Below are 17,833 nucleotides of genomic sequence, written 5' to 3'. Positions count from 1 at the left end.
AACAATGTCTAGAGGGAGCAGCAGCAATGAGCAGACGTGCAGCAGGCATGTAAAGAGCGGGGACTTGTAGAGTGCAATGACTACAGCTGTGACATTGTTATTGGTTTGAATCATGAGATCATTTCTCTTTTTCCGAGCGGAGAGCTGCTGAGCAGTGCCTCATTTCCCTTGAAAACTAGAAAAAAGAAACAAACGTTGATAAAGACAGACCACCAATGAAGAGAGAGGACTCCTTCCAAAATAGAAGAAAGGCCAATGCTCACTCTGTTTTGTGTTACTTATTACTTATTACTACTTATTTCAACATAAATATGATTATTTAATTTGAGAGTAAGAGGTAAAAATGACTCTGGGTATTTGGTGAAGTGATTTTCTCCTTATTCTCTTAAAGGTTTTTTAAAGACAAGTGGAATCTTATTTTCTCTCTTTTCTCAGTCATATGAAAGTCACATCTGGTTAAGAAAATCTCCATCAACAATGTAATGCAGCTTAAAGGTACAGTGTTTTCAGCAGAGGGTCTTGGGACAAAGTTAGTTATAGAAGTAGATGAGAGTTTTGCGCACACACATCAAGCAAAGTAAAGCCGCTACAAGCCAAAAGTGACTACCGGTCTTTATGGGATTTAATCAGAAAGACAAAGTGAGAGAAAGAAAGCGAGACGATCCGGGGCAAAGAGCCGGTTGCTCTGAAAGAGACGGAGTGAATGAAGGAGCCGGGGAGGCTACAGCGCTCTGCTGGTCGCTGGTAACGAGCCATCTGGCCCAGTATCATGAGTGGAAAGTTTCCCAGCCTGCAAATCTATGACTAGCATTTGTTCACAAATTATTCTCACTAGTCAAAGTTTGAATGGGAGAAATTAAGAAGTGTTAAAACTGGAGTCAACAAAATCTATTTACTGGTGTCCAGAGGTTGCGTACCCTGCCAAGTTTGAGCTGATACAAGTCTTACACTCATGATGATAGATATCTGTTTAATCTTTTTCATCAGTTCAGGCTGCACAGCTTGAGTGGGGAGTGGTGACTGGACTAATGTTATTGTGGATAATATGAAATATTACAAGGGAGACATATATCAAAATGGTATTGGAGAATTGCCTTGCTGTGGTCATAAGGACGATTAAACCTCTTGTCGGTTGTAAAAAGCTGAAAAAAAGAGGAACAATGAAGGAGCCACTAAGGCGAGGGCAGCCTGCTGTTAGCTGGTGGCCGGCCATTTGGCTGTGCTAAACCCAGAAGCAGCAGTAAGTCAGGACCTTACAGAGCTACCTCTGGTCTCCTGACTGGAGCCACTCCAAACAGCTCTCTGAGGGAAGACAACTTACTCTACTCTCCTAAATGAAACAACAGAGCAGATTTCAAGCCAGTTCTTCTGAGGCGGCGGCGGCCCCCATGTCATCAGCATGACTTGTAAAAAGATATTTGGGTTTGTAATGGCTCAGGAATAGCCACTGCTGCATGACATCAGGTCACAAACACAGCAGGCTTATTAAAACGTGAACTTAATGGTTTTTAATCATCATTTCTTATTTGTACATGTGCCAGCTGAAGTTACTTTGTGACTGAATGTTTCAGATTCTTCCTCAGCCAGATCTGAATTTTTGGAATACACAGTGACACCACAAAAATGATTAAAGTATAATATTGTCAGGTATAGTTTGCACCCAAAGTAGTAATACTACAAAAGAATCTGTGCCACATGATTATTTTGAGTTTAACTTGACATGATAGATGAAAATACTTGAGGGACGAGAGCAGTGACCCTAAATGCTCCTGACTGGACCACAGTCAAAATGAACTCACCTGTCCATCCGTTACCAGGGGAACCAAATTCCAAAAGAGTTCAGCACATTCCGGACCGGGATCAACGTCCACCTGAGCCCGACATGCCTCTGACAGCACTGACTGTTTCCATAGTAACAGTACTGCTTTTAACCTCTCATAGTCTTTCCATTGCAATAAAAAAAGATAACAAATATATTATATACCCAGAGTGCCGTATACACACCTACACACACTCACTGAGTTCTTGTTATGTGTTTCCAGCTTGAGCATGTCTGAATTAAATGTGAATGTACAGAAAAGTTCCTCTGGAATCAGGTGGAAACAACTGATGCTGTATTTAAAACTTTGACAGTCCATAAATTGTTAGGAAAAATGAAATGATGTGTGAGGCAGGTAGAAATTCTTGTAAAAATTATTCTCAGTAAGTTGTTTTAAAAAAATTCCAGTGATAGGAATGGTGCCTGGAGGGCAGAAACAGAGCAGCGGCAAAGTCCCACTTTGGTGCGAAGTCCAGTGAGTCTTAAAAAAACTCCAAAAAAGCAGCTGGTGCGCGAGTTGAAAAGCAGCGCAGTGAGATCTGAGTATTCCCCAGTCTGCAGTCAGCTCCACTGATGAACGGCTGCACTCCAGCTCCACTTAGAAAAACACACAACCTTATGCACACACACATAAAAACTCTTCTTAACACACACGCGCGAGGACTTCACACACACACACACACGCACGCACGCACGCACATACACACACACACACTCGCACAGAGTTTTCACAGGAGCTGAGCACAGTAGAAGTGCTCAGAGGGAGAGCAGGCAGGAATAATGGACTTAATTCAAGAGGGGAGAGAGAGAAAGAGAGAGAGAGAGGGAGAGGGAGGGATTGCAGAGAGGAGGGAAAGGTGGGATGTAAGAGGAGGGGAGTGGAAAGGGGCAGGGACATGCACTGTGTTGTTTACAGTGCATGTGAGTGCGTGTATTGGTACCTGGATGAAACTGCTTTCTTTACAGTCTACGGTTGTGATCAGTGACTTTAATTAACTTCTATGCAGAGCATTAAAACTCAATACAGCAGCAGAGACTTGGACTCAGGTCAGTCTTAAAGCCCCCTATACTTAACTCCTGGCACATCTTTCAGAATTAAAGCTCCCTATACTTAAACGCACAATATGTAATTTTCTGCCACAAGAGGTCTCTCAATCAAAACATGACAAAAGACGGAGTTTGATGATGTTGTGAAGTAGCGTGGGATCATGGGAGTTGTTGTATTCTTTTTTAAAAAACCACCATTGCCGTCATTGCAGTCAGTTTCTCCTGGTTAGGATTCCTTCAGTGTTCATCATTCAGGAGGTTTTTACCAGGAGCCGAATTATCCACAGAGGTCTCTCTCAAAAGCAAATGGGCACACTGGTTAAAACCAGTAAAAACAGTTAATAAAGCAGTTTCATGTTAAAAATCAGTGTTTCTCCGACGCCGTTCAGCGGACACAGGACGTCCAGAGGGGCTGCCAGCTGAGCTGCTGATAACTTAATCCCCAGACATCCAATTACTAAAATCCTTCATCCAGTTAAAAGATATAATTAAACTACCAAGATCTAAAAAGTGTATTGAAAAAATGTGGCTTAAAACTGGATAAAAAGTCAATTTATAACAATTTCTGGCAGACAACCACAACGCTGATGCATGCGCAAAGGGGATATGACGTCATAGACAGCTGACCAAACCTTGATTAAAATGATGGATTTCTCTGAGTTTTAACATTGTTGGAAACATTTAGGATAATGTTAAGTACACAACTCAACAGTAGACAGTAGTTTTTAGACATTTTAATGCAGAAAAGTTACATATTATACCTTTAACTCCTTCGTGCAATATCCAATATTCATGACAATGCATATGCCTGCTGGCGAAAAGACGCAAGCCTTATATTGCAAACTTCCTTTGATTTACATGAAATTTAAAATGTGTGGTCTACATTTGATATGCAGCAACATAATGTACATTTAGTGGGTGTTCTCTAGCACCACATAATGGACACAGGAAGTGATACAGTAGTTATCTCCTACATGTCCAATATTCATGGAAATGTATATCTGTGTCAGTTGCCCTCTGGTAAATGTACTGCTGCGTGTCAACCGACCTCCAGTTGCAATACCACAGCTTCCGCTCCCTCCGATGTGTGTGTGGTGTGAGGGCCCATTCATTATTATTATCATTATTATTATTATTATTATGTCAACAAAAAGAGGCTTGAGAACATTTAACTGCTGTCAGACCTGACTTGGACTTGCCTCATAAGACTTAAAACAGCTCTGGAAGAGAGGATATTCATGTATTTAGAAAACAGCTTTTGGATAAAGATCACTACAGACTCAAGGAGGAGGTGGTGGGAGAGAGAGAAAGATTTCCAGATACTAGAAAATGACTCTATGCTGGTGCGGACGGTTTGTAGGCTGATAAGCTACTGTACGTACAGTAAGAGGGTAATTGGCATACATTTATAGTATATGAGGGGTTTACATCATCCTGCACATATCAAAGTTGAAGCTATTCATGACAGCCGGGCTATGAACATAAATATATGAAAACATACATGAGGGGAGAAAGGTTTAAGAAATGTTTAAAAGTGATATGAAGACATCAAAAATGTCTTTTCCTGTTTTGTTTAATAGCAGATTCTGAAAGAAGTGCCAGGGTGAAGATCTTAAAGTTAAGCGACTTTCTACCTTATAGAATAGATATTTACTGTAGTTTGTATTTTCTTTATTTTTTTCTGCAGAGAACATTTGCTGTGGTTAGCTTCAGCACAGTCAGCCACACTGTATTCCTTTGATGACAAAGTTTCACGAGGGAAAAAAAGTATCAAAGCATCCATTCAACTTATCAAACAATTCCTGCAGCATAATCCTTTCGTCTACAGTCTACTGATAGACTCAATGTGTTCCAGACACCAGGACTGGGTTGGGTATAATACTGAAATTACCACCGTGCTTGAAGCTCAACTTTACACCCAAATGATCTCAAATAAACAAGCTCAAAAACTTCAAGCTCAAATCCTCAGTTTGTGTACTCTGCTTTTCCTGCCCCATCATCAGAGGAAGGACCAGAACCCAGAGCTTTAATTGACAAAATGCCAAAATATGAATATTTAATACCAACATTGCGTACAATGCATTCAAAAAATGTTAAAATAACAAAGTTTTATAGTGTGGCTAACATCTTAGTGTCAGTGTTACACTCACAATCAGACTGTGTGTGTGTGTCCATGGTTTCCCCAGTTGTCCCACTCCTTTAGTCTTCATTCCTCTGGCAGATGCAGTGCTGCGCCTGGCAACCCTGACATTCACACCCACACGAAACCCGCTCACACCAGGGTACGGTCCCCATACAGAGAGGTCATAGGTCTCACATTAGGGTGTTCACTGCAATGTGTGTGTGTGTGTGTGTGTGTGTGTGTTGTCTACAGGTTTGGCTGCATTTTGAACACACAATACACACTTGCCCTCAGTGTCTAAAACACTTTCATGCATATATGGGCATGTATACAATTAAAGCTATTGGTGTAAGAGAGTGTGTGTGTGTGTGTGTATGTGTGTGTGTGTATGCCGTATGCTGTTGTTTTCAGCTGACTGCCCACCCCCTGCTGACCTGTCTGTCATAAACCAGTCTGATGTCTCTACAGGCTGCAGAGAAAGCCCTGTGATCCTGACAAAGGCTTTTGTTTCAGCTAAAGCCTCTGTGCTATTGAAACAGATGAGAGCTCACTTTCCTAATAGCATCTTAGTGAATCTTTGTTTTATTGCGAGTCAATGAACCGAAATGATCTTTAGATTAGTGTGGGACCATAATCAGGCTGCCGTGTCCCATATGGAAATCTCCCCCTGTGGTCTTATGGTTTACTTTTTATTCAGTTCAGGTATTCCAAAACATATAGATAAAATATAAAGGAGAAAAGGGTAAAACAGATGTTTATTTTTATTATATTTTCCAACATATGTCAGCTTCATTGTGCTCCCTTATTCAACAGCAGACAATACATTAAAATGAAAGTCATTTCACCATGTTGAGGTTAAATTATGCGTGAACAGCTCTGCAGAATGTTTTCATGAAAATAAAAGCTCTTGACACTTGAATACAGGCTGAATCACAGTTTCCATTTAATGGTTTGCTGTGTTTTGTACAGTGTTTTGTATAATATCAATGTAGAGGGGAGTGTCAGTCTGTAACTCTTGGCCCAGTAGGGTTTGGACTTTGACTTTATCCTGCAGATTAGCTTATGACATGCAGTACATACCAGTTTTATATTTACCTCACATTGTAAAATATGAATACAATAACATACTGTAGAATTCCTAACCCGAAACACCAAATAACAGACAGTTTTGGTTTCATAAAGCATAAGTGTGTTGACTGAATTGGGTTGCTTCCCTTGGTGAGAACTTTCATAAACTGATTGGGATACTATTGTTTTTTGTCACATGCTTTACGTTGTGTAATCAGAGGAGCAGGAATGTAGCCCACATGACAGCGCTAATTACTGTAAGACTTATTTAGGCAATGCTGCTTATGAGTACTTGCAGAATGTGCACTTTTACCTATGATGTCAGTCATGTAGTTTCTCATGAGTAGTTTGAACTTTTTACTCTATATTGATTAATTATGGGAGTATACACTATGTTCTTTAGGTGGATAAAGATTTTTTAAAAATCCAAAATGCAGTTTGCTAGACCTGACTTTAGAAAATGTCCAAAAACCTAAAAATGAACCAAGTGAATACTTGATGAGACGAACTTGTTGCTTTTTAAAAATAGACATGGAACCAAAGACTGTTGGTCTTGTAAGATGATTAACTTAATTATGTACTGCCTCTGTGTTATATAACGCTCAATATGCATAATTCACAACGTCATACACCAGCACCATCAAAGCCACACACACACTCTGGATTACGTCAGTCCTTCAAAAACATTAGTGTTTACTTCATTACATAATGCTGCTAAAGAACTTAATACATATTCCAGAGGATACATGAAAAATCTTCCAGGAAAACTATTATAATCCAATCAGCAGCTACAGTAACACTAACCTGAGTGTAGCTGCACAATAGCAGTTGTCGAACAGCTCGGCTACCTTCTACTTCTTGTGCTAAAGTGGAAGTTTGCTTAAGGTTGCTTAAGACCAAACCCCAGAATAAGCCTTTCAGCCATTTAGAATTAGGAATGCCAACTATGAGAGTATATTATACTAATATTAATGTAGCGATGAATCATTGGTGAAGGCAACCTTAAACAAAACACTCAGAATAAAAGCAAAATACAAGTGCCTCAGTGTTGGAAAGCCATGCTTCATTGAGGTTAATTATACCATATTGACTTTAAAAACTGCACCTATTAACACAAGTGCTGTGGAAGCAATGTGTTATTGTTGGAAGAGAATCTCTGAGCAAAAATATTGAATCCAAGTGGTAATTTCAACATCACAAGATACGTCCTGGTATGTGACTGTGAAGGTCTCTCGCCTGCAGCTTGATTTTCCACTGTATGGCGTAGGAGCACACACTGTCGCTGTGTTCACTTTTAGAAACAGTGACTGTGTGGCTGTCACTTGATTGACCGCTATTGAAAACTTTTCACCATGGATGAGGACATAGTTGAAGAAGGTATCATACTTTTTGGCGTCTAGCGTGTCACACTGCTCCCTCCTTTCTTGGCCAAACTGACTTTTTGAGAAACACACTGAGGTATGATGCAAGCATCCATGTTTCCATCGCATTTAGTCATGGTTGTTTCAGTACTGTAGGGTGTAAAATCTCCTCGATTTAACTGGATAACTGAGATGAATCTACACTGGCATATTACATTGTTGCTCCACCCCGGCGAGGAATGGTTTCAGAATGCTGCAGGACACATGCAGAGGTCGGATCTTTCAAAAGCATGGGAGGAACGATGGTTTCAAATAGCATGTACTTACAGCAGGCCAACCCTAATAGTAAAATTTCTGTGATGTTGCGGTACTGTGACACCTGCCAACATTACAAGTGTTGCATTATAAACATTTGCTCGACAGATGTACAAATATCTGGGCCTAGATGCCGTGCATGTAAAATTAGCAGCATGAAATACCACGTTCACTGTGTGCTGTGTGGGCTCTGTGGGTGTCACACTGACCCAACATAAAACAAATACCAGCATTAAGTGGATCATTAGCATCACTACAACAGTGGAGCCTACTCTGTCAGCTGTAACCCCACATTTATCTCATCTGGTGTATGTATGTATGTGTTTGTGCAGTGAATGTGTCCTTTAATAGCAACCACAGCAGTGTGTCAGGAGTTGAACACACATGAATGATGAAGTTGGGTAAAACAAAAAGTAATTTTGGTGTTTTTGGGGGACTTATGGTGAAGCAGTTTGCATGGCAGCAATGATGTGATGCTGCGTCTACAAGGCCAGAAATAAAACATTATTCTTTTTTAATATAATCTGTTTCTATCAGCCTTAAACTGATCCTCTGTTTGCCAATATGCTAACTCTTCCACTTATTTCCCTTAATTTCTGTTATTTCATTTCATTTTTTTGTATGTGTTACTTCAAAATAATTAAAGAACAGCTGAATCAAAATGTGTTCATGGAGGCAGAGAGAGGAAAAAGTGAAAAAGATGAAAAGAGTGAATGAAAGAAATGAAGGAGACATAAAAATAAGTGATAAAAGGCAGAAAGGATGAGAAAAGAATAAAAAGTTTTGTCTCTATTCAAGCTCAGCTAGCTATCCATATCCAGCTGTACTATATGTGTCCTGAGGGGTAGTCCATGACACGGTCCCCTGACCTCTTGACACCACGAGGATTATAGGGGCCCTGGCGGAGAGTGGCAGCAACGGAAAAGAGAGAGAGAGAGAGTTACAGTTAGTGGAGGGAGAGAGGGGTCTTGCTTGGGAACCCTTAGGGCACAGAAACCTGTAATCCTCCCTGTTTCACTTTGATGTGATCACACCCAACTGAAAGGATGGAGGCTGAAGGGGGGGCGGGGGTTGTTGGTGTGTCAGGAGGGCAGTATGGGTGGGTGGGTAGGTAGAGGGTGACTGACCGTGGTGCCAGGAGGCTCAGAGGTGGGACACACACTCTCACACACTCTCACAGGCAAGGCAGTCACACACCATCTGGCTCCGGGGGTCACCGGGTGGATAAGACCACCTTCAAACATAAGCAAGGTTTTAGTGACACATTTTCACACACACACCTCCGAGCAGGTTCTTAAGGTCAGTGAGTGGATTACAGCACCTTGCATGACCACAGCGTTGTCTCTTTCACACTCACACAAACACACACACACACACACACACACACACACACACACACACACACACACTTGGAATAAGCAGTATTTCTCAGTGGAATGCACATTGCTGCGCTAGTTCCCACCACTATTAAATCGGCTAATGAAGGTGTGGTTCTAGATGTTAGCAAAAAGCAAAAGCAAAAAAAAAATGATGATGTCTAAAAAGAAGGAAAGACTATATCAACTAAAATTGTAGCCTAGATTTGTCATCACATATTTATTGATAAATACAGTGTTTTACTTAATGTGTTATGTGAGAGGATGTCCCCATTGTACTGATTTTTGAACTTTTTTTATAATGCAGCTAAAAGTCTTATAAAAAAAATCACTACACTGACAAAATCAAACAATCACTCTCATTTCATTATTATTTTTTATCACATACAGGCTACAGTTAGAATATGCAGGCACATTCTGGTTTCAAGCCAGACGTACTGCCCTGTAATTCTGAGCTTCACTTTAATCAAACCTGAGCTGTTGCTGCTGCTACTGCTGAGAGAATTCAGCACAGATCACAGTGATAGTGGATGAAAGACACAAAACTGGGAAATCACCTCTTAAAAGACAGAAGCTTTAAACCTCAGACTTAACACACGTAGCACACTCAAATTTACAGTTTTTAAAGGCCCACACATGGATCAGTCCCTGCACAGCTGTGCATATCCAGGTACATACAGTACGTACAAAGTCTACACGCAAGCCACTAAATTACATACTGTGTAATGTAGCATCACTTAGAAAGTGCACAATTATCAAATTATCCAGCATATCAAGCATCTTTGGAACAACTACAACTGCTTGACTTCAGCAGGTACATCGGCTAGTTTTGCAGTTACACTGCTAGGGGCTGGCTATACCAGGCCAACATTTTACCTAAAGATATGACTATATATATGTATTTCCTCTTCCTGAGATCCTTTAGTGTCTCAAATGTTGCTGATGTGCATCTTTGTACACATACACTGATTTTTTTCTAATAGAGCAAGTGAAAATTCTAATGGGACACTATGGTGAAAAACATCAGTGAATGTTCATTTGAGCACCCATTTCCATTGTTAAACATAATTATAAATGGAAGATAGTTGTTATAATGTGGGCTAAAGCATCTCAGTAGGCTATTAATAATAATAATAATAATAAACGTTATATATAGCACTTTTCTTAACAATGTTACAAAGTGCTTTACAAAAGGAAAATGAAAACAGACAAAGCAGATAAAAAGAAAGTAGAGACAATAAAATGAATAAGATCAGATAATTAAAAAAAACATATATCAGACATTTCCAAAAGCTTTTACAAAGAGAAATGTTTTAAGAAGAGATTTTTAAGAGGTTAACGAGTCAGTATGTCTGAGTTCAGCAGGCAGAGAGTTCCATAGTGTGGGACCTCTAATTGCAAAAGCTCGATCACTCTTAGTCACCAACCGTGACCTGGGAGTAACCAGCAGGGCTCCATCCACAGATCTTAATGGCCAACTGGGAACATACCAGGTCAATAGAGCAGAGATGTATTTAGGTACAAGGCCGTTAAAGGCAGTTGTTGAAGGACACAAGGAACATCAGTCATCAGCTCCTCCACCTGCTACGATGTTCATGTTCAGACTCATTTTCATGGATGAGACTAATTCTGTACTGAATTTAAAAAAAAGACTTGGTGCAGTGGATTAATCAATCTGAAATGTGTGATATTAACTTACTGACATTTTCTTATTCTCATGATTTTAAAGACAAAATCTCAAAATCCAAACTGTCATTAAAATGTTTGGATTTGGAAACAGTTGGGTTGGGAAAGACATTTTTGCTGAAAAGCAGGCAGATAGGGCCCAGGGGGGCATGTGATGACACACACATGCACACACACACACACACACACACACCACACACTGTGGTGCCACTGTGCTGCCTCATTAAGGCCTGAGACGTGATAGCAGTGAGCAGACCCAACCAAATGATTCCTGATCCTGATGGGCACTGATCCAACCAGACAGGCTGCACTCAGCGCCATCGCGGATTAATAACACGCACACACACAGACACACACACATGTTGAAGTACACACTTCCCAAGGGGTTGGTGAGACACTAGAATGTGCAGTTATTATCGTGTGAGTGTGCACATACAACCCCAGGGGATATCTGAGACAAGCTCAGCAGATTTCACAAGAACATTCGTGGTCCTGACACACACAGATGATTCTACTTGTGGAAATATGTACATACACACTTTCTATCTGACACCATTTGCTGCAGTGTGAGAACAGCAGGTAGTCATGATCCACATTATGTGAAAAATAAGTTTTATTTAAAAAGACAGTTTTGGACAAAATTTTATTTTTTACAATTAAAAAAACTATTTTTTTCAGTCCTGAGACCTATGATGAAGCAGTAATGTACAGTTCTGTGTTCAATACTGGTGAGTTAAATCTCACAGAATGAGTTGTTGAATGAAGCTCAATGAAGTAGACAGTGAAAGTACAAGAGCTCATTTAAAGAGGCTATGTGCTTTTGCCACTTACTGAAAAATGCATACTAGTCATACTCTGATTGCATGTTTATAATTTTGCTTTACACACACTTTTGTGAACCCTTTCATACTACAGCAGACAGTTTCAGTCTTTGAAACTAAGTCTGGAGCAAATACAGGTCACAGTTAATGTTGTGTTTGATCTCATTACACCAGTGGGTGAGGTTTTTCTTGAGTCCCACCTAGTTAGCCGTGCTGACTGAGCTTAAAAAGCCATTTTTGCCAAACAACTAATAACACAAGGTAATGAGTTTGCCTGAACTTCAAAACTCATGCCACAATTGTGTTGCTTCTCAGTGGTTCTTTAGTTTTGCCCACTGAAGCTAAAACCAAATAATATAGATTTTTTTGCAACCTAACTACTCTGCCTTCATTAAATACTTCTATAATTCTGATCTGCAATCAAACGTTTCACTTAAAGAACAGAGTACAGGCTTAAAAACAGACAGTTTCACAAGTAAAATATTCAGTTTACGTTCTCTCAGTTTCAAAATGTGTCTCTGTTTTAAAACAAAGCATCAGAGATTTATCACAATGGTGGGAAGAAATTACTGCCTATTCTGGGTTCTTTGTACACAACACGCTATCAGCAAAACCTTCAAGTAAACACTCAGACCGTGTAAACCTTCACTTACAATCGCTTTCCCAAAGCAAAGCATGCAAAATATGCAGCTGCTCACTTCTCTTTGCCAGAAATGCACAGCAACAACACACACACACACACAAACACACACAAACACACACACCTGCAGATGTTCATCAAACATATAACCTGTGTTCATAACAGCTACAGCAGATTACATGAGTGGTTGAAGTTCTTTCAGCTTTGCCATAATTGTGATTTCACTTTTAGATTTAAGCTGTCAAAACAGCTGCTCACACATAAATACTTAAATCCCATACACACACACACACACACACACACACACACACACACACGTATATATTTCTCAGGTGTACTGAGAAGTGCAGTCTGTGTCTGGCGGGCCAGAAATCCCCACCATTAACCTGTAATTTAAGACAGTTACAAGGGAAGAAGAACAAGGGGGATGAATGAATGAATAAACAGCCATGAGAGGAGAGGAGGAGGGACGGATGAGTGGAAGGTGAGAAGATATGTAGCAGTTATAATACCATTATGTTTAGGGGTTCAAATATTTGTGTATCTCTGGCTAGAACAAGTTACAGACAGTGCCAAGTTAGAACTTTGATTACTGAGGCCACCCATAAGGCACCTGGAAAACTGAAGCGTTTATGGCCAACAGTGGATGCAAAACAGGGAGGATGATATGGCAGTGGAACAGGAAAACTCACACACATAAAAAGTTGAAATGATAACATGATGAGGAACAGCCAGGAGAAAACAGGATACAAAGACAGCCAGAGCCCACACACACAGTTTGTCTACCATATTTTACATTTTTTTCTTTCACTTTGTTTCAGACTTTCGGTTCTGTTTTATAACCATCACAAATGTCCGGTTCCTTCCAGACAGCGATGCTCATCACTGCTAATGTTACTGTTGTCTTTTGGGAGGCTGCAGACAGATAGGTGCAACCTCCATCACACATACCATAGACTGTTTGTCACCTGGGCACTCATCTAGCAATACCAGACAATCTCCACCCACCGAAGTCTGAGGATTTCTAAATTCTCCTCTATAGTGAACTGCATGTCAATATGAAGAGCTGCCCTAAAGACCTAGGAGATTGTCCTCAGTCTCTATGAGCAAAGCGTTTAAATACTGACCTGTGAGTCTACCTGGGCACCATCCATCCCAGATCCACCACAACTCTGCTGGTGCACTAAACAACCACTAGGAGTGACCGGTGCAGCAAAAAGAACATGATTCCTCATTGGCTTCCCACTCACAAACACAGGCAATAGTGTCAAACGCACAACCAAGCTGAAGGTTACCCTTCCGAGAATCAAACCACAGCTCTCTGTGGTGGTGCAGGTAAACCTCCTAGTGGTCAAATGGTACCTTTCAATTCAATTTAAGTTTAGTTCACCAGGATGATCAACTCAGTATCAGTACCTACCTACTATTAAATATTCACTACACAGAAAAAACAGCAATCTCATTTTCTGTTGACTACTTACTTCTACTGAATACTTACTTCTCACAGGAACGATGGAAAATTCATTGCAAGTCATAATGCTAATTTGGCTCCCAAGCAGGAAAGTTTAACATGTTAAGAATTTGAATGCTTCTAAAATTTAAAGACCTTTAAACAAATCCTGATCGGAGAACAAAGGCTTTTTTAACAACAGCACTCAACTGAATGGCAAAGCTATTGAGGAACAATTGAGCCCACATTTATTCCAGACACAAAGCAAGGAGAAGTCTGCCAGCCAGCCATGTACACACACACATACACTAACAGTAAATGACACAGGGTGTGATTTTGGGTTGCCGGGGAAACATGGGAAATCACCTCGTTATCACAGAGGCAACAGCTGTCATTAACATAGCCCCAAAATCACAGTGAACAAACACGTGTGCACATACACACACATAAGAAAACTATCTAAAAGCACTAAAATAAAATCTGGTATCTATATTCTTGAAGAAATATGCGACGACTTTCATTTTCATCTGATGCCAACCTTAACTAAAAATAGATAAACCTGCTCTCCTTTAGACAAGCACATAGATTCAAGATGTCCAGTCAGAGCTGGTTGACATCATTAAGGCAACACACAGCAATCTCAAGCTTTTCTAAAAATGTTAAAAATATATATTGCTGCATCAGCAATAATCTCTGCCCATACTTGATTATAAAAAAGTCAAACATTTGCTGTAAATGCTGCCCCATTTGTTGCTGCGTGTCAACTATTTTAGGACTAAAATTTATGGAAATATTGTGCTGTGCCTATTTCAAGCAGAACCTGGTATTTTATTCTATTTATGGTGCTAAATTGGGTCAAATATACAAGTTAGTCCACAAATATAATGAAATCATTTTCTACACCACAGCCTCTGACTCCAGGCTCCCTCCATCCATCCTGTTTGAGGTTACAGGTAGTCAGCCAAGTAGAGGAAGATTAGAGCACTCTAAGTAATAGGCTGTCCTGACCAAACAAACTGTCATTTCCCTCTGTTTGGCTCAGCTCTTCTTCTCCTTCCACCCCTCTTTTCCCTCCCTCCTTCCACTCCTCCCCTCCTCTTGGAGCCAACGTGTCAAGGGGAAAAAACAAAGCTGTTTAAACTCTGAGCAGCATGAAAAGAAGAAAGGGAGGGAGGTACACAGGGGAGGATTGAAGTAGAGATTCAGAGATAGAAAGTTAAAGGGAAAATGAGAAAGAGAGATGCTTTTTAAGTAGCAGCTGATAATGTCTCTTCTTTACATGAAAGGTCTAATGTGTTTTATTCATTTTAAACAAAAAAAAGAACAAAAAACTTCCAGTGCACATTCATAAAAGTTAAGCTAAAGTGACTATATGACAGTCACCAGACAACAGATAAGACACAAACAGAAAGCCTAGGGCTGTTTGGATTTCAATTTAATCCCATGAAAAGGACATTTGAAATTCATGGAGAGCAGCACATATTCAGTGACATAATGCTCCATAAGTAGGTGCAACCAAAAAGTCCAACCAATCAAGTCAAATCAAATATTTCTCCTCATAACAAATAGCTATTTGGTTTACACTGTTTGAAACATATGTGAAAGGTGCATTTGACATGACATGACTTGGCGTTATCAAACTGATAAACATGAAGAAGATACTATTGATGCATGACACAATAATAAAAACTTTATCATCAGTTATCTCCTGTTTGGCAATTACAGTAGTGAATCATAAGAGAGAGATTTAAGAGACCTCTATGTGACATCAACTTTCTATAAATATGGCAAGCCAGCAACAACAGATCTTGTTTTGAATATTTCTTACTTTTAAGTCTTTCAGCAAGTGGCTTAAGCCAATATTACACATGAAAGCATATGAGCAGTATTTCTTGGATCTGAACATAAATATATTGTATGACAAAGGAAAAAGAAATTTGGATGTCCAGAGGAGAGCAGGCAAAAAGAAACAGATGATGAAGTCAAGACATTGATAAAAAGCCAGTACTGATCAACAAGTACGGAACATCCACACGGGGACAGGACACATTAAACCCAGAGGACAGCAAACACTCGCCACTGATAGGATGGATCAAGCTAATGCTCCATAAACATTAGCCAAGGCACAAACACAAACTCGCAATGGTCTCTCTTTGCTTTTAGCTCTTAAAAAAGATTAATCACACACTTGTTATGACTTTTAGTTTGTGCGTCTACCATGTAAACATGTGGAACTTGTAGGTCACTGGTTTTTATTATCTGTACCGTCTCTCAGAACTTGTACAGAAGCTTTTCTTCACCCAGCAGCTGCAGCAAAACTGTTGCCAGAAATCTTCTCTTTGATTTTGTGCCATCCGTTGAGTATGTCCATGTCAAAAGTAAAGAAGCATCAAATACCAAACTAGATTGAAATTCTATATTCTTTTTAAGGTGAGTTTTGTTTGTTGTGCTCACAGCATTCAAAATGACATTTAAATAACTCAACAGTAACACGTTTTTATAGTGGCAACAGTGTCTCTGTCACATTGAATAATCCACAGAACAACTTGTCAAAAGTCTTCATTTTAACCCTTTCTAGTGAAGGAAGAAGTTCAATTTAAAGCCTGTAAATGACTGATTGATCCCTTTAAATCTAATCCTCCTTTATTCTAAATGTCCCCCTAATTTGTGAGCTAATACAAGGATGCATCAGCCATCACACCCTCAGATGGACACCTGGTTTCAACCACAATCTGTGATGAATCAAGAGGCTTTCCAGCAGTGCTGATATGCCTCATATGGTAGATAAATAGGCACACGGTCCTTCTCTCTGTGTAAATGAAACCACAAGGCAGTTTATGCCAAAATGCTGCAGCCAGCTTGGCTAACGTGACTACTCCCGAACACATTAAATACACAGCCTGCAGCCTCCCTCCTGTGACCGCAGCACACCCGCTCCAATAAAAAAGAAAAAAAAAAAAAAGCTTCTCATGTGTTATTACTTAAGTTTGAAATGCCATATTGGCTGAATCACATTAAATCTTATCCAAAACGAGGCAAACAATTTAACTGAAATAACATGAGAGATAGAAAGTATGACGTGGTAAAGAGTTTGTGTGTGGGACAACCTGTACTTCTCACTTTGTGAGGACCAGTTTTGGGCTTTGAGAGGACATTTCTGGAAAGTGAGTTTGAGGATTGGTGAGATTCAGTTTCGGTTTAGGCTTAGGTTATGGACCAGAATTTCTCAAAGAGGGTCTTCAGAAGTATTAATGTTTATGTGTGTGTACTTGATTATATACATTGTGGGGACCCATCTCCCATTAGAGGACAAAAAGACGTTCTCAACAAGATAAACCAATATTTTAGATCAAGACTCACTTTTTGGTTGAAGATATTCCGTGTCTATTGAGTAAAATAAACGTTGGGAACCATGTTGGGAACCATGCGCTTCTTTGAAAACCAGTAATCTCTTTAGAGTTGTTAGAATTGCAACAACTTATTTATTTGGCCTCTTGGGGGCAGCAGAAACACAACATTGACATATTATCACTTTTTCAGTTGATATGTTGAACTTGCACCTGAAACAGTACATATATAGATGACACAGAGCAACAATAGTATTCATTTGGAGTTGTATTTATTGCCCCTTGGTGAACGTAAGTCCAATATTCACTCTCCTTTTAGGTCTTTTTTTGGTATCAACTAATTCTAGAGAGAGATATGTAACTTTTTAGCTGCCACTGCCTAATGCTCTAGCATGTTCACCAGCTAGGCTCTAACTTTTCCCACCATTTAGTGCTGCTAGTGCTGAAAACAGGATCCTGCTGCATCCAAAAACAATGCAGAGGAGAGCGGTGAAGGTGAACAAAAATTGTTGCGGGCTGGAAAACAAATAATGAGTTCAAAGTTGCTAAAAAGCTGAGAGGAACTTCAGAGTTGGTTGATAATTCTCTGCAGGTTCATCACTACAAGCGTCTTTCACACTCAAGTGGTCATTTGATTCATTGTTAATATAAAAATATTGATTATCACCTTTAAGCAATGATTGTAAAGTAATATTAGTTATAATTATTCAAAATTTGTTAAAACTTTATTTTTTTGTTATATTGTTTACTGTCTATGGCTCTGAAAACCAAAGACAACCCA

General features: G+C 39.7%; 1 protein-coding gene across 2 annotated transcripts in view; it reads right to left on the bottom strand.

Moving 5' to 3' along the window:
* The window catches only part of sema3b (sema domain, immunoglobulin domain (Ig), short basic domain, secreted, (semaphorin) 3B), an 80,712-nt gene that overhangs the window by 33,395 nt on the left and 29,484 nt on the right, over positions 1 to 17,833 (bottom strand). The window contains exon 1 of one of the 2 annotated variants that reach the window (XM_042408172.1): positions 1,800 to 2,569. The exons of the other annotated variant lie outside the window; for it this stretch is intronic. The gene's annotated coding sequence lies outside the window, so the exon portion shown is untranslated. Of the gene's footprint in view, positions 1 to 1,799; positions 2,570 to 17,833 lie in introns of those variants that run through there. 2 annotated transcript variants of the gene reach the window in all.

The sequence above is a fragment of the Thunnus maccoyii genome, chromosome 4, assembly GCF_910596095.1.
Source record: "Thunnus maccoyii chromosome 4, fThuMac1.1, whole genome shotgun sequence".
NCBI classification, from domain to species: Eukaryota; Metazoa; Chordata; class Actinopteri; order Scombriformes; family Scombridae; genus Thunnus; species Thunnus maccoyii.
This window is presented reverse-complemented; position numbering and strand designations above follow the sequence as displayed.